General features: G+C 36.2%; 1 protein-coding gene and 1 long non-coding RNA gene across 2 annotated transcripts in view; both read left to right on the top strand.

The window, feature by feature from the left end:
* Window positions 1–22,558, top strand: part of LOC135791032 (acid sphingomyelinase-like phosphodiesterase 3b) — a 91,995-nt gene that overhangs the window by 5,560 nt on the left and 63,877 nt on the right. The window lies entirely within an intron of this gene.
* On the top strand, window positions 7,121–7,319 carry LOC135790236 (uncharacterized). Its single transcript, XR_010547717.1, has 2 exons — window positions 7,121–7,183; window positions 7,237–7,319. It is a non-coding gene; the product is annotated as an uncharacterized lncRNA (long non-coding RNA).

The following is a 22,558-nucleotide window of genomic DNA, read 5'->3' as shown; positions in this document are numbered from 1 at the left end:
GCTTGTAGAAGCAAAGTTTGTTCCTGCAATCAATAGCGTATACCTACCTTTTAAAATTGTGTAGTATTATGTTACATTAAATACTCTACACATCGATACCAGGTTTATTTCTGTCTATTTGTTTTGAAACTTTGTTCTTTTGCCAGTTGGAGGTATTAAATCTTATTATTGCCTGAAGCGGCAATATTTTTACAAAATCACATTTCGTCCCATTGTTTCCCATGCTAGTTTTACGTCCTGCGTGCCTGCGCACAGGCTCACACTATGACACATTCACTCTTGATCCTTTCTGTGCTTTAATCGGGTTTGCAGCTTACAAGCCAGCAGTGCTGGTGCTTAGCACATAGTCTTGCAACTTTTACACTGTAGTCTTAGTTAGTTCTTTCTCTTGAAAATTTTTAATAGATTTTGCACAATTTTTGTTGCAACTATGGCAAATTTACGTAGCATAACGTCAGATTAATAATTTATTTACTACTAACAGTAATCCGCACATATAAAATTGTTGTTGTATTAGAGCTAACAAAATATTATGACAAGATTATTATTGATTAATGTGTTAGATACAATTTTGACAATTTTGTAATAAATTTTTAAATGGCAAGTTTGACATTATTGGAAATCAGTTTGAAACTTAATAACTAATCCTGCTTCAGATTTCATGTTTTAAGTTTCAAGTCTGCGGTTACATAAATTCTCTGAAACTCGAACGTGATACTTTTATTTATTTTTCACGTCATCTGACAAGTTATTTAAGTAGCAATTAAAGTTTTACACGACATACTAAGATACTTACAAAGTAAAATTGGCTATTACAACTACTACATCAACTATTGAATACAAATAATTCATTTTATTACTTGAGAAAGATTTTTTTCTATGACCTATTTAATTTTCTTATTTAAATAAGAAGTAAACTAATTTCTGTTTACATTAGCTGCAAAAATTGTTCAAAGTTCCTGCCTTAAAATTGTAGGTATTATTGACTCTTTAAATGTAGTCTCTTTAAAAACATAACATATTGGTAGGTTGGTTTGGAAAATCATGCAAAATCCTAATTTGGTTCCATTTCCAACCCATTCTATAATAATTGCCAGGCGGTTTAAGGTAATTAATCAAAATTTGATGGTTAATTATGAACTTCCATATCGCATCTCCAAAGAGTGTACGCCGACCAAGCGTGCCTGAAAGAATTCGAAACATTGTCGAACATAGTTATGCGTACTTTGTTCACTCGTTTGAGTCGGGGCGAAATATTACCCCTTATTAAAACACACGTGTAATGTTGGCGTATATATGCTGCACGCACGCGACGCATATTTTTACCGTCACAGGTAAAAAATAACATTTTCAGACTTTGTTACACACTCGTCCGCCGGTATGCGGCTGGTATTAATAATGTAGCGCCTGTAAATGTAGCAAAAGTAAGTTCTACACGAATAGATGAAACACACATCAACATCAACACAATTTATAGCTACAGTTCAGTTGAGTTCAAATATATATTACAACATTTATGCTTGCATATCGATCCAAGATAAGTGGGGGAAGAAATAGCGTTGAATGTGTGGATGTAATTTGGTTGAGTGTTTAATTTTTTTTATCGCCGAATATTGCTGTGTTGGTAAATATCTCACTGATGAAAGCGTATAATTTACTAGTTTGTTTTTAGCATTTCGGTATAGCAGAGTATTACGTTCATAAACACGCACATCTTATTTAGTAGGATGTGTTGAATATTTTGATAATTCGATGTTTTGATGTTCCGCCATTTCGATGTTTGACATGACAATAAAACGTTATGTATTTTTGGTGGGTTTGAGCGGTAGTTATGCATGTCGACACTTTGTATGCGCACGCAAATTGGACATAAAGTTGATATACACTCGTAAGGAAATATTTGGAATTTGAGGGTGGAACATTCCGCACAATGTTCACAATGCTGGCGAGGACGGATGAAAATATGCAAGGATACAAGTTTATAAGCGTTAGTTTTAAGTGTACATTGAAGTGCTGATACTATTGCAGAGTTTATGATCGACGACGTGCATGCATTGCTCGGAAGAGTCGTAAAACAAGAGAAAGCTTCGGATCAACTTTACTCCCAACATTGAAGTTAGATATTGAGTTGTCAACACGATATTACAAAATAAACTAAAAGAATGTTTAATTATCTAATAAATAATAAACTCCAGTAGGTATACATTTATGTCACACTGATTTGGATTGTGGACATTTCTTTAGTTACTGTTATTTTTTTAATCGACATGAACAACAAAAACCACTTTAAAATGCATTAATAATGCGACGAACTTTTACGAACAAAAACATTTCAATCATTCCTATTTTTAGTGGTCTTTTTTTGTAATAATAACAACTTTGGTTGTATGAATGATAATAATAGTAATGGAATTGATGGAACGGAAAACGAAGGGAATTGAAAAGAATGTCATATTGTAGTTAACTACGGTTAATGTCAAGTGGTGTCTTTGTGTTGCATTGAACCATATAAGCAAAACTAAAAAATAACAAGCTGACAGATTATTGTAACAAAAATGAATGAAATAAGGAATTATTTATAAAACTCGAATACATAATATAATATAGGTAATTGCTATTTCTTACTTTTATATATGAATATATTTAGTTATTAATTTTATGTTTTTTGTTTATCTTTTTAAGGGGGATTATGAAACAGTTTCTAATTTTATTTGAATGTCTATTCTTGAGTCTGTGGAGAGCACGGCAATGGCAATGCAATTTGTGTTTTATTGTGGATTAGCATTCCATTTGGGGGCAAGTGTAAGCGGTTCAGCGCGTTGGCTAGAAGCTGTAAGCGATAAACGGTAAACGATTTCGTATTATCGAAATTAGCGATATTCAAGCAGCGGTAATGCTCTGGCGGCGGCGGTAGCAGCGGTGGAATGATTATGGTGACATCAAATTTGATTGGTCGTCTGGTGCGGTTTACTTATTCACATTTATTCGGTGCACAAAATTTGAATGTCTAAAAATTTCGAACATTTGTACAAATTAAAATATTCATATACATTTCTATCACAATATAATATCATACCTTTATGGAAAAATCAATGTTTTGCATATTTATTTATTTGGAAATATATTAAATAATTTTACGGTATAATTTGGTTGTATTGGTTATTGGTTTTTTGAAAGGAATAAAACTAAGCATGCCAATAACATCGGACTACCGAATGGTGGCGGGCACCATTATACTAAAATTTTATGACCTATGCTTATATGTGTTGAGCCGTACGAAATTTAAAAACGCAAATAAAACTACGGCGCGCCCGCAGGATCCAATATTCAAAAGCTCTGCCTTTCGGCCAAAAACCGAACGAAATAAATAGCCAAAATACGGTTGGGGACAGACAAAGATGCGAAGCCTACAGGCATGTGCTTCCAGGAAATCTCTTTCCTAAAACCGGGCAAAAAAGGGATCGAGGCAATGAGTGGATGCGCGGGTAAAAATGTAAAAGAGTCATATGTATGCAAAAATATTTACTAAGGGAGTAATTAAATATTTTCTCAAGTAATAATAAATTATATAACTACTTGAATAAATTATAATTTCGGAGAATAACGGTTTTGATTTTTCCATCTTAAGAGTGTAAAATTTCATTTAAAACAAAATCTCATCAACAGGCAAAATTAATTAACTATTTAATTAAAAGTTTACTATAAATTAGGTACAGTTTAGTTTTAAATTCTGATGTTAATTTTAAACTTGGCAAAAAAGACGTTATATTTTCTGATAAATAATTTAAGATTAAGCATTGAATTTTTTCTTTTTCAATTCGGGTTTTATTTTTATATTTTGTTTGTTTCAGATGGAATTGCGCACTTGCGTCGCGATATCGATTTGCGATCGCTTCTCTTTTTTTATTTTCAATTTCACATTCTGAGTAGTATTTGCGTAAACAACGCCAAAAAGACAACGTAAAAATATACCAGAAAAGTGCCAGGAAAGACGCAAATATGTCAGCTATATTTTCATTTTCTTTATTAAAATTGCTTCCCAAAATAAATATTGTAAGCATACAAAACATAATCCTTACGTAATACAATAAGTATATTGATTCTTCAAATTTTAATAAAATATATAAATATTTGTTAAATATATAGAGTTATAAACAGCAAATACTTTTATGCAAAAACGTAACTACAAACATTAATTTGACTATTTTGACCAAAAACAAAATAAAAAAGCTCATAACATCCATCATAACGTTGGAAAATCGTTTTTGTTGTATATAATATCGTTTAATCTGTAACTAGTTTATTTAAATTACAATGGCGCATACCAGCGTGAAAATGAAGCGATCGAATTGCTTTATTAAAAACAGCGGAATTTTAAATTCATTACGCAGTCAATTGCGCTGCGCCGCGTTGGGAGAAAATGCGGCAAGTAACAAGTTGGCAATGAAAAATGTTCAAATTTTCCGCTGCCCATGGAATGCAAGCACGCGCAACAATCTGAACTTTTAATTAGCTCTTGTTGTAACACAATATACCGATATTATTGCAGCATTGTATTTACATACTCCCAAACAATGAACAGTTCGGTACAAAGTGTTTTAAAATGGAAAATAAAAAGTTTTGAATGGTTATTTGAACAGCTAATATTTTTTGACCAAATATTGATTACCACAATAGCTTTATTTTAATTATTCCAGTACGCTTTTTGTCAAAAAAAAACTTTTTTCTACTTCTACCTATATAAAGCCAGTTTTTCCACGGTTTTTAGACACAAAAAGAGGCACTTTATATGCGGACGTCCAAGCCGTGCGTTAAGTACTTTGCTCATGGGCATTATCTACGGGCCGGAGCTTGCACCTGCCCATTTTCCAACGGTGCAGCACCAAACCATATGAAATTCTATGCATCGCCAATTAAACGAGCCAACGAAGGTGTCTTGTGTAGCAAGACACGACATTTATAACCTTACATTTCCTAGTAGTGTTCAAGCGAATGTCAAAGATTTAAAATACAGAAGTTTAAACGTGAAACAAAACTTCTGTTTTGGCCCTTGATACTTTATACACTATTGTTTTATGTAAATTCAATATAAATATTAAAAATATATGTCAACTTATATATAATGTAATAATGTTAGGAAAATACCAGTTTTTCTATTAATTTTGAAAGTTGAAATTGCCCTTCTAAGCGTACATAGTTAGCCATTGTGCACGTTAGTAGCGTGCAATTAAAATAAAATTCCGCGCTGCGCTGCGCTTGAAATAAGGGTGGCATGATTCGAACGCACGTATGGCGGCTTAGTTCTGTTTTCAAGCACTTTTAACTTGATTTCCTCGCGAACACAAGTGCCAACGAAGCACGGTTAGAAACCACTCTTGTGCGTAGTGCCTTTGCTAGTTTCTCACAGTTTTCTGCTAGTTTTCCACAGTTTTGCAAACGTTTCCTATCAGCTTTGAACAGTTTTTAGCTCTATTAATACTAGCGGCGTTTATGTTACACGACGTAATCTGCACTAGCAGATAGGTTTTAAGTTTGTTTGCCACTCGTGTACGCACTCAAGTGTATAATGTTGCAAGTGCACAATTTCGAACGCATTTCGCAGCCTTCTATTTTTATGTTTATTTTTATATATTGTGTATTCGCGAAAGTAGCTGTGTGGCACGCGAGCATGCGGCTGTTCGACCTGTATAATTACGACCCGTCTGAGTGCAAGTGCTCGCCTAATAAAATAATAATAAGAGTGCATTTGTTTCTTGGCCATTTCCGCGCGACTGGTGCCGCGTTTATGTCGCATTTTTTATGGTTCACGCATTTTTTCAAACGCGATCACCTGGCAAAAGAAATTCTAGTGTGCGCAAAAGTTGGCAATGCACGTTTATCGTTCGGACACGTGGGGCATGCAACATGCAATGTGCCATTATAGTAAAGTGAATAAAAGTGAACTTTGACGACAGGTTATTCACAGATTTATGCATTTTTTTTTCTAAAAAAAATCTTTGTAATTTTTTAACTAAAATTTTATTTATATTTTTATATTCGAAGAAATTCATTTTAATGGATTAATTTTTTAGCTAACTATAAAATTTCCATTTTAATTCTCATTATAATTTTGGTTCATTTTTCCATCTTCATTTTCTCTTCGAAATTGTGACACGTCTGGACGTTTCGCGAATGGCACCGCACGCGAATTCTCCTTCTTTCTCGGTTGATTTATTCGCCTGCTTGCACCACGCTTGACGTGGGAGTTCCATCGTTTCATTCTGTTGCGTTTTATTACGCTCCGCTTCGTATCGCAACATTTCATAACGTTATGAAAACGAGACGTGCTTCGCTTATAATCGCCCACCATCAGCGCTCACGGCGCGGACGAGACAGTAAGAAATATCGCTAATTATAAGTGCGCGCTTCGGCGAAAATTGTGAAAATGTGATTTGTGCAAAGTTCAGTTTTCAGCATAACGACAAAATCGACCGCCGCACCGAGTGCGGCGCGTTAATGTAATTTTAATAAGCACTTTAATACCCTGAAACCACAACAACGTTAGCGGTTTTTCATTCAGCATTAAACGCGCCACACAAAACTGAAACGCGCTATGCGAAAGGTGAGAGCATTTTCGAAAGGCTCAAAAATTATTACCATTGTTATGGCTTTATTTGGAAAAGCTGTGTGCGGTTTCGGGGAAAGGTGAAATGCCTAATACCCATTGAATTATTATTTGTTTGCCGTTGTTTTTATTGTTGTATTTTTCGTAATAGATGCGTGTCGCGCAGCACGGCACGTTTCACGCGTCGCAATTTATTGGCACACCGTTTGCTTTTCACGTTTCTATTCATTTCTCTCTTTGCCTACGCTACCTGCGCAATTCTTACTTTGTTTTGCTTGCTTTACTTACCGATTGCCATTCGCGGCAAACAAATAAATATGACTTCGAGTCATGCATTTGGCTTTAACCGGAATGTAGCGCAATGTCACTTTAAATTTTCTTTATTGGCTCGGCTTACGTTCGCTTTGGGGAAGTAGAAATTCGGCACCGGTAAGAGAGACGGAAGCTATTTCCGGTCGCTAGCGCGTTAATAAATATTCATAATTTTGCATATAAAGATGTCTCGATAAATTTCAGGACTTTTTCGAACGCGCTGCAAGCTGTTCAGGGCTTTATTAACGATATTACATTTATTGCAAGGTTTAATTAAAGATAATGTTTTGATTACCTGTATTAACATTAAAATTTTATAGGTTTCCGCATATATTGGCCGTAGAATGACTGTAGCATCTTTTTTATCATGAAAATATGAATAAAAAATTTAAAACGATAATAATATTGTATGGAGCGGTAAAAATGTGTTGTTATCTTCGCAAATTACACAATCCTTTTAAAACTCTTAATGTTAATAGCATTTTCATGTACACAATTATAATTAAAATTCCAATATTCTTATTTCTTGTTATTTCCTAGAAAATTTCTTAAAATATTGTCCTTTTTATACGTTTACTTCTTTGAATCATTTCAATTGATGCGAAAACTTTGCGACAAATAAATAAATTAATAAGCTTGAATTTCCGCTTGCCGTTTGTGGTTTTTAGCAGTTGGTACACGTCGGAGGCGGTTTGCGGGCAGAATTAATCTCTTTTCGCCGCGGTTTCGTCGCCGGCAGTTTCGTCAACTCGAGTCGAGGCCTGATGTGTTGCCAACATGTTGCTCACGTTCTATGCTCGACTCCGCTCTTCCAACACTCCAAATTATTAACATATGACTCTGCCTACTCCGCTCCAACATCGTACATTCAGTATATTCTAGAATTTCACAAACACACAAACCTGCGTCTACATAGAGGTGATTCTGTTAGGCCTGTTAGCAAAGCTCTATCTCTACCCTGGTTAAACTAAAAAGGCAGATGAGTAATTTGCGTTCACCGTGTGGATTGTGATTAATTCTTGGTGGTGACGGAAATAAATCGCCCGCCGGTCCAGATGTCATCAATTCATTCTAGTACGCACCTAGTGTGTGAACTAGTGGGTTTGGTGTTTGTGAGTGTTGCACCTCTTCTCACCGGTGGTTTCAACTCGAATAGGAACTACTAGCGGTCGACTGCTGCCCGTTTCAGCGCCCACACAATAGTCTTTGACGTTCGGGATAGACTCGAGGGCGAATTGTACATTTGTAGCGAACAATAGCTCCTTAAAGCCAGGACAATTCCAAGTTAAATAATCATATTACCAGACTTAAACTGACATTGTTACATATTGTTCAATTCAAAGTCAATACAATAGTCGCTAGGGTATTATTCCTGCACTGAAAATCAATATGTCTTCACGCATTCAATTTTGAATTAATATTCTTAAATATAAATAAAAATTTCTTGTAGTTAATATAAAAGTTTAAGTTATAATATTATATTTTCACCTTCCTAAGTATTGTTTCATGTTTTTATTTTTCTAAAAACAACAATGAGAGCTAACGAAATAGAAAAGTTTGAGATTGAGCCATTCGTTTTCGCTGCGCTCGCATTGCCCCGACATGAACCCGTACTCGTCTGTTTGCTCACCCCTCACCCTAGGAAGGCTTCAGACCAGTGCTTGCTTTATGCCACTGTCTTGCAATGTGGGCATTGAATGTTCGCCGAGCGCCCGACGAGATGGATTATACGTAATAAAGCGGGACACGGCGGCGCGTGACTCTAGGAACGCGGGTCGAAGCGGGAATTACGACGGTCCGGATGAGCGGGGGCGGCGCTCGACAAGGAAACAACGCGCGATGCCGACTGGCAGCGTGCCGTAAGATCAAAGCCTTTCACGTTCGTCGCTTAGGCGCGACGCCTTTTGTCGTTATAAATCTATTGCCGCCGCTACATATTTATCCTCACCAGCGAACGACAAACATTTGTACGGCTTCCGTCGTTTCGTCTGAAGGAGTGCAAAGTTCACAAGTACAAACTATTGATGACAAAAAACAACGCGGACGGAAAACGGCGCAATCTCTGAAAATTACTTTGTTTGTACACCTAAGGATATACAGTATGAGGAAGATTCGCAAAGTTTTTATAAAAATAGTGTTTTTGTAACTATCCTGTATAATTTCTCTAGTGTCTTGAGTTTGCTAGCAAGTTGGCGGTGGTTTGTGGAGCACGCCTTTGGAATTCGATATGAGCGCGTACGTGTTATAGGATTTTAAGTGCTTTCGTTTAATATTTAATTACGCCGCAAGCCGTCGCCGAAGCGCCATGACGTCGTGCGCCAATGTATTTATCGGTGGCGGCAATGGCGACGCGGTTGCGCCGGAAGATTTAATTCTAAGTCCGGCCTAAATCCAATGCACGCGCGCTGCCTCTTTTCCCATTATGCATTCTTGATCGTTTAAAACAAGGCATAAATTATTCATTTCCATTGAAAGAAAATTGCCCAAACCACACAAACTAACCGTAATAATATTTCTATAGAATTTATTATTAAAATTGCACACACAAACTTGTAGGTTATAAAAAAATAATAAATTTAAAGCCGTGCCGAGTTTATGGAACAAAAAGAATGGTTATAATTAAAATAATAAAAAAAATGATCAACAATGATGTTTTGTTACTTTTAAAAGAAAATAACAAAAATTTAAAAAATATTTTCCGCATAAAAATAAAATATTTGATTGAATATACAAATAAAATTATCACATTATTACTTTTATTCTCTAATGCCATCATTATCATAATTTAACTATCTTTAAACCATTTTATTCTATACTTGTAGATCTATAAACACATTTTCCGGCACCTCGAAACTGTTTTACTGTTCCCAGTCTACTGTTACGTGTTAAATCCATGGTAATTTTTTATTCAAAAAGTATTTAAATTGTAAATAAACATGATACGACTTGCGTGACTATCACATGCTATCATGCAATGTATCCTTCGTTCGGTTTCGGCCGTAACTCTCCCCTAACATTGCCAACCCTCGCCGCCATCGCACGCTTCACACGCCGCCACCAAAAAAGCAATTGCTGTTCAAACACTCGCTGCGACGCTAAGTATCGTGCACCCCCGCATACTTACAATACAATCGTTTCACCCTTTCGTGAAACAGCCGTGAGCTGTTGCTAGTTTCGCCTTGTTGTTTCGGTCGCTCATGGTTCATGCACAGGATGCGTTGCGGAACATGCAAAAAAATTTAATGAAGTCATTACTATGAAGATTTATAGGCGGATGAAAATTGGGCCAAACCGGCTGTATTCAAAATTACATGAACTAATTTATGCACTCGCCGCGCCGCGCGCATAGTGTATTACGCGAGGGGGTCCTAACACACCCTCACACTCCAGGAGGTAATCTAGGTCAAACCATACGTTACAAAAAATTCCATAACTCGATATACTCGGATATAATTTCATCCGTAATGTAATAAAATATTATTTTTCGTTTAAGTTTAAAAAATATAGCTTTTTTAACATTACTTAGCCATCAAATTTGTACTCGGTGCTAAATTTTATAGTTGATATTAGTGCCATTATAAAATCCTTGCATTTATTTCGTATTTTTTGCTGCTAGCAGCTCGTCCTGGCAAAGAACAAAAGATAAAATTGCAATATAAAAACGAGCAGCGCTATGCCGTGCGTGGTTGCAACCGGCCATGCTAAAACGCAACATAAAATTTTATGTGTTTGTTTTGTGTTGGTTAACGTTATCCGTATCCTCGTCCTGCGCGCGCCTATCCTTCGCCACGTTTTTCTGTCCGTTGCGGCCCATTTCTACTCATTTCCTATTTTCTTTTTTATATTACATTATACTTGCATATAATGCATATAAATAGCACTGGAAGAAATTATGATTTGCTTTCTTGCGCTCGTATGCTCGCGATCAATACAAAGCTTATAAATATTTTTTGCCTAATTTACAGAAATGTATTATGCCGTCAAATCATCATCAAAATAATGCAAATCAAGGAAATATTACGGGTTAAACTTTTTTTCAAATTTTTTATTGCTGGAAATATTTTCATATTAAATTAATTTGTGTTGTTGCATAGTTTCAATCTATAAATATTGGTTAGCATGTTTATTTGAGCAGTCGCAAACAAATTTTCAATAATTGAAATTATTCACTTAGTAAAACGAATAAATAATCATGCATTATTCTCATTCTAGTAATTTAAATGAAATAATCATATTTCTTATTCTCCCACTAAGCTAATAAATATTTACAAGTAGAAATTTAAATATGAATGATGACATGTTGGCAACATTTTCCAGCTCTTAAGTGCACCTAAGTGTTACTCGAACGAGCACAATTAAACGAAGTGGATAAACCAACAATACAACGTATGGAAAGCAAGATTAAGGCTGTGAATTATTTCCTCGCTCGCAGTTTTCCAAGCTTGACTTGCCTTCACTCTATATTAGCAATAATTTAACGTTTTGACCATGTGGACACACTTGGAACTGCTTTATTAATTCGTTCTAGTCACGACTCTCAAGTAATTTATACATTTCATACTTTACAGGCTTTTCCGCGTATCAGAATTGTAAAAACATCGTGAAAACAAACAATCTTATAAAAACATTGTAAAAGATAACAAAGTATTAAGTAATTAAAACATTGCTTAATGTTTAAAGTAACGAAGTGTAAATGTGCACAGAGTGTGAAAATTAATTGCGTGAATGTTAATTATACGCAATTATTAATTTTTGAGTTTAATGTGTAGGATATAAATTAGGGTTCTTTTACAGCCGCGGGGGCAAATTTAAACATTGAAACGTTTAAACGTCGAAATACCAGAATGTAAAATAAACACATAACAATAAATTATGTTGCAATGCGTTGGGCCGATGTTCATGGCTCTTCATCGCAATCCATAAATTGCACATTAAAACACGCCGATGTTGAAACACGCTTCGAATGTTGTTCATCGCTGTGCGGCAATGTGCGTTAACTAACTCTAAAGTGAAACGCGACGTGCAACTCAATTTTGTGTGCTGCTTATTCTCACCGATCGGGACGAGAGAGACACACGGCGTTTGAGACTGCTAGGTGCACATTTGCTGCACCGGTAAATCGTAAATTCTCGAATCGGCGACGCGGTCGAATGCAAATTGCAAAAATATGGGCATTATTCACGCGATACGCGATTAACTCTGCTTGCAGAGTGCGCGCGTAATTAATATTGTCGTTTCTATTATCGCCGCTGTACGATGTAAATCAATCCAAGTCCAAATGGCGCTTTTAATCCTATTCTAGATTTTAGAATAATTTGGAATGAAATTTGGTAGGCAGACTAGGATTATATTACTTACTTATTTCTGGACAATCTTTGACGATGCGATGAATTTTTGTAAGCTTTTAACACTACAAATTATTAATTTATTTTTTGTTGTTGATTTGGATTTGTTTTGGAACCTAACAAATTTCAACCAAAACATTTATTACCTTCTTGTCTTCTTTCGCTTTATTTTTGGCTCTTTCCCTGCTCTCACAGCCCATATCTCTTGTCCTGTCCCGGCTATCAATTGACCTTTTTTTCTCGTTAAGGACAAACGTGCGTCTGACCAATAGAACATTAATTCTATTTAATATCGTTGTCTGCCCAAGGCGACGCACTATCTCTCTCGTCCATTTAGTTCATTTGCCCTTTTTCGATTCCCAGTATCATTGTTTCTTCTTATCTCGCGACGAATCGCAGGATATTGCTAGAACAATCGATTAATTCTTCTTTTATTAATGTAATGGACATTTTATTTGGTTCCTGATATATTCTCACTGTATGTTTAACATTGTAAATTTTTAATTTTTATATTCACATATAGATATATACTTAAAACATCTAAAGGAATGTTTTCTTGTGTGAATATAAATGACATCTGACAGTTGTCTATAATAATGTGGCACTATATTCTCAAGAAAAAAAGTATATACCGGCTGTAAATCATATCTGTACAAACGAACGTTATTAAAAGAGATTAAACGCCATATGTGCATACGTAATAAGTGTAAGTCGGAAAATATAGCGCCCGAAAAGTGTACATATTAGAAGCATAAATTTTCCGGCCGCGCGCCGACTGCGAAAATAATTTCCGCGTTTCCTTCACCTCCCCCGCCCCTTCGAATGCGAACAAATACGAAAACAATATGCGCGGGCATATGGAAGAAATTTTCCAAAGACGTTTGGGTTTTTCTGCGCACATGCTGCTCGCGAGTAGTTTTCACTTCCGGAAATGCGGCATGTGTCGTAAACGCGTTAAGAATTCGCATGCCGGACGCGCACGCAAGGAGCTTGCTGGGACGCGCAGATATATAAAAAGGATGAAATATGCGATGCCACATTTTTAATAAATTTAAAATATGCGATATGCGTAGCATGAGCGCATCCCTTGCGAGGATATACGAGCAACAGGAAGAGAATAAACAGTGAGAAATGTCTCGCATGAAAAAACACATATAGTAAATTTTAGTGAAGCATTTTTATAAATATTCAAGTCAAAAAATAGTGAAAATTTCATTCAGTTTAAATTTGGACTTAAATGTTTAGTTTGAGGAAATTAATTCAACTTTGCATGTTATGCAAGAGTGGTGTGTTATTAAACATGTTTGGCTTAACTCAAAAAGCGATGCGAATGGGACGTCCGAGATGCGCCTCGCACGCAAATCCAATTTGTGTCAATCTCTAAGTTTATTAAGTGGTTAATTTGGGTCAGGAATTACGAAACGACGAACTGCCTCATGCAACACAAACTGCGTCCTGCGAGAGCGAATTCGTAGAGGACTTGTATGTTTAAGATTGCTAGGGGGTGAATCAATTAAATATCTCTTGGTTTGGAGTAGTAATACTCAATATCAACTTGATGTAAATACCATTAATGCAAATAGACACGTATTGAATATGTAAGTAAAATATTTCTGAATATATTGGAATAATGTTTTATATAAAGAAAGGTTTTTGATAATTTTGATATATAATTTATAGGCAATATAATCTCTAATTTGATACACATTTATGATACTTTATTAAGTATGCACTTCATCTTTCACTTTTGTGATTTTTTTTTCCTTTGTGGAATCGTTAGAGACGCTGTTAAGCCTGCTTGTTGGTTAGTGGGTTTCCTGGCTGACTTTGAAAGCGCAAAGACATTACTAAAATACTTAAAGTTGCACCCCATGAATACGACGGCGATGATAAAACCCCGGAAATTATATTAGGAAGGAGCGACGCGCTCGACTCGACTTTCTTACGACTTTCCTTGCCACGCAACAAGTTCGAAGAATTTCTCTGCGATTCTCTGCGTTTCCATGAAAGTGCGGAGAAAAGTGAGGTGGAAAATTGACCCAAAACGCTATACACAACATGAAGAACATGTCACAATAAAGTTTTTGCATTTGTCCAACCTACAACAATGATTTTTATTAATATATTAATTAATTCTGTTCTTCATACTGAAAATGAATAAATTAAATAAATTGACGTAAAACTCGTTCACACAATTATAAAAGGTTTAATTAAACAAAACGCAATGCGCAATATAAAAGTGAAGAACGTGAAAAGCGGAAAGGAAACGAACAAGAACAATTGGTGCATGAGTTGCTCTGATCATCATCATCATCATTCGGCATACTTCATTCGAACTGAGCGCTTTAAGCGTAAAACAAAGGCGCGAACCGAAAACAACAAAAACAAATGCAAATACATTTGCTCGCCAACTGGTGAATTTAATTTGGGAAATGTCTCTGAAAATAATACCGCTAAAGACAAAATTAAAATTATATTCTCCAGAGAAATAAACCATTCTCACAATTTAATTCTAGTTTTAAATTTTTACATTTTTATTAATAGTGCAAATTGTTCAGATTGCCCTTTTAAGAATACACAATTAAAAGGGCTTTTAGATGAAACAGGGGGCTAAATAAGTGTTCTGCAGCCCGGATGTAGAAAGAAAGAAAGCGTTTAGTTTCAACGGAGAGTCGAAGTGAAACGAACGAAAGTGTTCAAGCGCAATAATCGTATATAACAATCGCAAATGGGATTTTAATTCAGGTTAAAGTTACCTCAATAATCTAAATCAGGCGTTGTGGGGTTTTGACCCGCGCCCCCGAGCGGTGCTAAAAGAACTACTTAACCAAGTAACAGCAAGGCGAGATAACGAACCAAATTGGAATTGAAATTGAAGCAGGGAGTAAAAATTAAAAGGAAATTGTGCTTCGAATAGTAAAAATAGTTCAATTAAAACCAGATTATCTGACGATAATTTATAATTGCTAAAAAAATTAAAGTTTCAATATTTACTATATTTCTATTAATCATGCTAGTAAAATAAAAGTTTTTACTAAGATAGTCTAGTTTCGGACAACATTTATCTCGTGTTTTCGGTGGTGAGCAACCCTTTTGTCAACAGGATAATCGACGCTGAGGCGCGACGGACTGCGAACCAATTTATCTTAATCCGAAGGACGTGCAAACATCCTTGACCTCAATCCCTAAACAGCGCCGCTCCCGGTTGGCTGACTGTGGTCCTCCAAAGCCAAACACCCACAACGTCTCCGGATGCGTTGGTAAGCCGAAGAGCAGGTAGAAGATCTTCGGAGCTGTTTGCGTTTTAATTAGTTCCGAACTCGCATTATTTGCTCGGCACGTGTTTGTTTAGAGCGCGGCCATGCCGACACCGTTGACATTTGCGACAACATCATTACATTGTTAATGAGCCGACACGAAGCCAACCAAAAATCCTAAATAAATCCCAAAAAAATCAAATTTTTCATTAAAAACATTTCTATATTCATTTCTAAATTTTAAACTTTTAACTAAATCTACTTTCCTACTTGCAAAGTCCACAACTCCCACGTGCGCTGCAACCTGCGCTCATGATCCTCATGGGCGCCTTGGCGATGCGTCTTTATTTTGAACACCCACACACTCGGATACATTCGCTCATAAACCAGTTACATACTAACTCTGTGTAATGTAAACTCTTGAAACTATGGTCTACAACTAGCTTCACTCGTCGGAACTAGGTTTGTAAGGGTTGCTTGCATGCAGGAATTCAGGGACATCTGGGAGGCAGCGCCTCAGGGCTGCAACTACTGCTGGTAGCTCGGTGAGGCTCCGTGGGAGGTATAAATTTAGCAGCACATCCGGAAAGCTTACCTGGGCTTTCGCTGCAGAGACACCCTTATTTTATGCGGCGATGCATTAGCGGTGTGCCAGCGCGAGCGCACTAAGTGTACATTGCATCAGCCCACTACGTCATATCTAATAAGCCTCGATGTTGTTAGTCCATGGAGTTGCAAGTTAGCACGTTTGGGAATAATATCATTATTATCGTATGCAAACGGAAACAAAAACCAGGTGGGTTTGAAATTGCTAAATAGCATTGAAAGTTTGTTTCAAATTTCAATCATTTTGGATAATTATTATTTAGAATCAACCTAAAATATAATTGTTATCTTTACTTCCTTGTTTCTACAGTTTCTACCTCTTTAACGAAGAATGATCTGTTTATATTTATATATCCTAAAAGTAATTTTTGAATTATTCGAGTATATATTTAAATAAATATGCTTTAATTTGCTGTTATTAGCTTTTATCTTCAACTTTCTTTCCGCGTGCTCAAACTTCACATGTTCATTAACTTTATCTTTAATTTACCCTGCCTTTGCTTCCTCCTCGCAGCGCGTTTGAATTCGTCTAATGTGTTCGCTTGTTGATTCGTCGACTCGACCCGTTTCTCGATTTCGCTCTCCTAGGCAGCTGGAAAGCTTTGAGCAATTCGTACGAGTTTTTGGAGCCCTTGCACACTCCAGTGCACGCAGTAAAACTCATCAAAAGAAGTCGGCGTCATCATTATATAACATTGCTTGATGTACCTACATCATCCGACACTGCGATACATCCTAGAACATTATAAGAAGCCAAGTTGCGTACATAATTCAATGCTTCAGAAGCTCGTGGTTTTCGCAATCTTGACACTGCGACACAATTTTCAAACTCCGAGTAAACGACAATATAAAGTTATAAACAGGGGTATAGTATAAATAATTCCGCGAATGTTGAAAACAGAATTGAAAATATATTTATTAATGCGAAGATGTCAGGGAGAATTCTCAAGAATATCGTTATTCTGAAGATGCAACTCGTATTGATATTATTATTTGAAATGAAACGGATATTCGCCCACAATAAGGTTACACAACAAATTACATGAAATATTTTATAAAATGTTATTCATTTTATTTTGCTTGAATGATTAAATAACAGTGTTGTAAAATCAGTTATATTTATTTATTATTTATTATTGTGTGCAAAGCCGGAATTGGCACGATTTCCCTGAAGATTTGAATTTGTATTCCCAAGTCGCAGAGGAATATCGAAGGGAGTAAAATCGCATTTCAAGAAATCATACGCCATTGTATGCATTAATGAGTGCGCATGCAGTGCAATTAAATCTTATTAGAAGTGCTTCGGAAGCGAAAACTCTCTTCTACCGTATAATAAGCCTTCATTTACCGGAAGATCTTCATATTTCATTCAAATCTTAATTAGTTTGAGTCGTAATAATCAGTATAATAATAAAATACTAATGAAAATAGGATTTTATTAAATTCTTTTGTTAATTATTTGTAAAACGGTTCAGCCGACTTAAACTGAATGAAAATAAATTATTTAACTTAATTACGCTCTTCAGTTTGAATAGAATTACTTTTTTCTCTCTCTTTACAAAGTTAAATTACAAAGATTTTGAAGCCAGCATTGTTTTATTCTTCCAGGTTTTCCGCCGCGATGATTATTTAATTTTTTAATTGCAAATTGCGGCGCACGCCGTAATAATAACGTGTTTGAGCTGCCGTACAAGGGTAGCAGTGTGTAGATAAAGCGTTTGTGAAAAAGGAGTGCTACTCGCAAAGCTTTTGCGCCCTCGAGCGCACGCTTTGCCTGGTTCGCTCTCGTTTTGCACAGGCTTTGCGCGTCGAGTTCTTCCGGGAAACGTGCAAACTGAGAAACAGTCGAAAACCGCCTCAGACATGGTATACGCGTTTTTGGCCAACCATGTTCAGCGCACAACAAATGACGAACGCGCACCTTGATCATGCTTACGAAAAAGATACCCAAGGTAAAAGGCATGCGAGTAGCTTGCCTTCTGGCATGTTAATTATGCATGCATAACTCCAGGCTTCGAACACCTGCAAATTCGGTTACATTTTTAAGTGTCAAATTTGCTTATGATCATAATTTATTGTGTTTGACAGAAAAATTAATTAAAACTCAAATATACATATGAACAAAACCATGTTTGCATAAATTGTCTAATTCTAAAGTTAAAATACATAAAAGCAAACATACCGTCGAATTAGTTTGTCGCAATGTAACAAATGTACTAGCCACCAGTATAAACTAGCGTGTGAAATTTTGTGCACTATCTGGGTAGCAGAATTTATTATTTAAGAAGTTAACACAGAAGTTTTAGCCGCAAGCATCGGCGTCCGCGCAGTATTTGATTGTTTTATTATTAATCAGCACGGTATGTTCGTCCACTCCCATTATGCATGGTACGAAGGGAATATTTCCTGAACTGTGACCGAAGCGGGTTGTTCTTACATGTGTAACGACTCGGAGACAAATGTCGAGTGTGCAAATATCAGAACCATGGTAAATAGAATTATTGTTTGAGTTTGAATGGCTAGTTTTAGATTTTAGAATACTGTTAGAAATTTAGTCTGGTATTAATTTAACAAAAAAAAACTTTTGAAAAATATTCCTGGAAAAATGGAAAGCTAGTAAAATCAATATCTGCGCTTTTACAGGGTTTAGTGGTTTGCTTCTTACAGGCGGAAGTTGCTTTTACTTGCGAGCGAAAGCTTCGAGCTTTTATGCGCACCTTGAATAACATCACATTACGTTACATTAGATTCGATTACATTACGCGACGACGCGACCCACGACAATGTTTACCAAATACACAGTGTGTTCGTCAGCTGTGTTCAAGGCTATTTGAAACTATTGTGTGGGTGCAACTTTTACATCCCTTTGAAACAGCCCCTTTAAACACTTGTATGTTACAATTCGTGCGCGTTCACGGCTGGCGTAATGAGATGTGCATGCGAAAACGCAATTTACTACATAATACAAAGGGTTGATGGCGAAAGGCTGATGGTTGTTTGCCGCCGCCGTTCGCATGCACTTGCCTCGCGCAAGTTGCGCATTTCAGCGCGCGGGTTTGCAGATTTACCAGTACCTTAATTAATTTTCCAGCGACTGGCGGGGCGATAAGCACGATAAATGGGTCGGTGTTATAAAAAAACGTGCAGAAATTGACACGTCACTTTAACATGTTATTCGACACTAAAAATCAAATGCACGTTAACTTCAAAGCGGCAATAAAAACGTGCGTAAAGTGTAGAAAAATATATCAAATGCTTTCTACATTTTGTCATCTTGTGCAACGCTTTTTCTGATTTCTTCAGAGAATTTACACTCTATACTTTAGATTTGATTCGACTTGAGTCCACGTGTTTACAGGATAGATACTCTGGTTTATAGTTTATAGTTTACGATGGTACTCCATTCGAAACGTTAGGATATTTCACCTTAAGGGACGCGCAGCAACACTGGTGACACTTTGTGATATATGGATGCAAGATGATGTGCGCCGGGCAGAAAGTGGAAATTTCTTGGAAAATGCAAATATTGGACGTTACATAAAAGCTATTGCAGAAATATCCGTGGATAAATTTATTTATGTCTCACTGGAGGCAAGAATAGGTAAATACAGAAAAAAATGTACGCAGGTGAACCAACATTTATTTATTTCAAAAACAATAGTTGTAATGAGAGTCTAGGATTCAGTGTTCATTCAACACTGCTTTTAGTGACAACAATACGACATGTTTCATTACAAGCATTACTTTTCCGTTACACCCCCACCCTGCTGTGAACGCAGGGCCTGCAGCCTCAATTCCACACGTTTTCCTCAACAATAGTTGTGTTCAGACATGAGTAAACCCTGACCGTTATCTACTACAGTAATTACTAATGGTTTTACTCTGTTTGAACGTGTTTGTAGCCACGGCTCACCGCCAGACTAATTGTAATTCTAATTATTTATTCCATTTTGTCTGCATGGTTCCCTTGGATCCCTGTCTGCATCACATCTATTCTGGTGCAGTTCGCTAATGTCCGCTGTACGGAGCAAAATGCAAACTCTAATAAAACGTATCCATCAAAATTTCATTGTCCTTGCGCGTAAATTAAAATATTCTTTATACTGCCTTCAACGTCCCCGTAAAGAAGAGGTATTTTTATTAGTCCAAAACTGTGCAACACTAATAAAGCGCCCGGTGGAGGAATTCCTGTAAGGCACGCAAGAAAATATCTTAGGTATATATATATATATTCTCTTGGTGCTTCTATGAAGATATAGTCATGGTTTGTGGATGAACAAAAGCGGACGTGCGCGCACCCCTAGGCAGAACTCTTAATTAAGTCGTTTCGTAATCAAGAAAAGTGCTCAGCGTTAAATTTATTTCATTGCTTCATTGCTTGCATAATCAAAACGTCCTGCCAGTGGCTCGTAGGACACCAAACTCGCCGCTTTTGCTGCTGTAGAAAAGTAAAATTTCTAAGTAAGTGCAAGTTCTTTAGTTCCGGGACCGGGAGTTTTTAGTTTTATTTAGTTGGGGCTGCTTTTACTGCTTTCGTTTATAATGTTTGAAGGCTGCTTGTAGATTTTGAGGACACAATTTAGGACTGTTGGCATGAGCGTAGGAAGTTATCGCGGAATTTATTACTGAAAAATTCCTTTCTTTAGATGGCTCTTTCTTATTGCTAGTCGGCTAGGCGGATGATGGCGGGGAGATGACAGCGGAGTGGGGCAGTGGAACTGATGGTGCACTCACCGACGCGGCGGTGGCGGCGGGAAGCGGCAATTTATTTTACAGCGCTAGAGGAAGAATATAAAACTTAAACACAGTCTGTGCATTAGTGTATTTTGGGTTATTTCACAATAAAAGTTATAGACACTTGGAAATATAATTTTGAGCTATATAGTATTAAAAATTAAATTTAAACTATTTGGGCGGATATTTTTTTATGTCATATTATTTATTTATTCAATAATTCCACTTATTGATTCAATAAATTTCCGCCATGCGTGCAAACGTGTTTATTTTACTTCCGTTCGTGCTTCCACAAAATTTGCCGTTCGTTTTTGTCTTTTTTTGTTAACGCTCTGCTTGCATTGCCACTTTACTTCGTCGAGGAGACAGTCTTGAGCTAATAATGAATGAGGTGCATTGAGAGAAGATTACGCTGATGAAATGGTCCTTTCGCGAACGGCGACAAGCGACGCCGAAATCCTCGTTCCACGAAAATCCACATCGAATAGAAACAAATAAAAATCCAACCTGCAACATTCAACACAGAAGCAAAGCTTTGCAAACTGGAAAACATAACAATGGTGTAGACGAGAACAATAATAAGAGGTGAAACAAGAGGCGGGTCTAACCAAGAGTACCAAACTGATATAGACAACAAAAAGGAAAGAAAACAGAGAAATGAAAAGACTCAGGTTTTGTGTGGCAGGTGGCGTAACTATAGAGATATAATTGTAACAACTTCGTCTTTATTCGATTAGGAGCGGGTCGCTTTTGTGTTTTTATCGCATTCTCCGGTCGGCCGTTTTCAATCTTTTTTCTATTGTAAAAACATTCGTACAGAATTACACCAGTTCATACAATTATAGTGTTAGGTACCAATATAAATTGCATCACATTATTTTAATTGTTAAATTGTACCTTGGACAATTAATTATCATTAAAGTAATGCGATAGTTAATTATAATAGTGATAAACTTTACTATATTGATGCAGATATTATTTATTTATTTTTACAGACAAAAATCATTATTTTTAAATCCATTATTCACAGAATTCTGTGGAATTAAGTTTGTGTGCACTTGAATTCCAGTAAAATAAGACTAAACCCAAAAACAAATATTGATTCGCCTTTTGTTAATTTACTTCGCCCGCTTGGGAGGGGTGGCGCGGTTCCGGCTTTAATTATATCGTTCGTTATATTTGTGTGGCGGGCGGCAAGCGGCGAGTGTGTTGCGTATGTTTTGTTTTAACATATAGCGACGGCGGCAAGGTGGCGATGCGGTGAGCGGGCGATGTACGCACGCGGTTGTAATATAATTTAATCTGATTACAAATAGAAAGGAAAATGAAAAGTATGTAAACATAGCATGAAATAAAGCAAACACACTCGGAAGGTAAAAAATACATTATAATTAGAGAAAATACAATACTAGAATATTTATATATTTCGCTATTTCGGAACTTTTAATTTAAAATTTCAGGTTGAAATTTTGCTAAAATTATTAATTTTTTTTATTATTAGGTATAATTAATTGGTAAATTGATATATAATTATTTGAATTGTATTGTAATTTGACACAAAATGTCTTTTTGTTTCAATTTTCTTCTTGTTTTCAGTTGTTTATTGTTGTAATGCCCAGTGGCTTGAGTTTTCTTTTTTGCTTGTTTAGTACTTAGCATTTTTCTTTTTGTGTACACCCTTGTTACTGCTTTTTAATCCC

Source organism: Atheta coriaria, unplaced genomic scaffold (genome assembly GCF_025399875.1).
Source record: "Atheta coriaria isolate IRGN ID8LTWV9N9 unplaced genomic scaffold, Caltech_Dcor_3.1 hic_scaffold_4_pilon, whole genome shotgun sequence".
Lineage (NCBI taxonomy): Eukaryota > Metazoa > Arthropoda > Insecta > Coleoptera > Staphylinidae > Dalotia > Dalotia coriaria.
The sequence above is the reverse complement of the archived record's forward strand: the minus strand, read 5'-3'. Positions and strand labels throughout refer to the sequence as shown.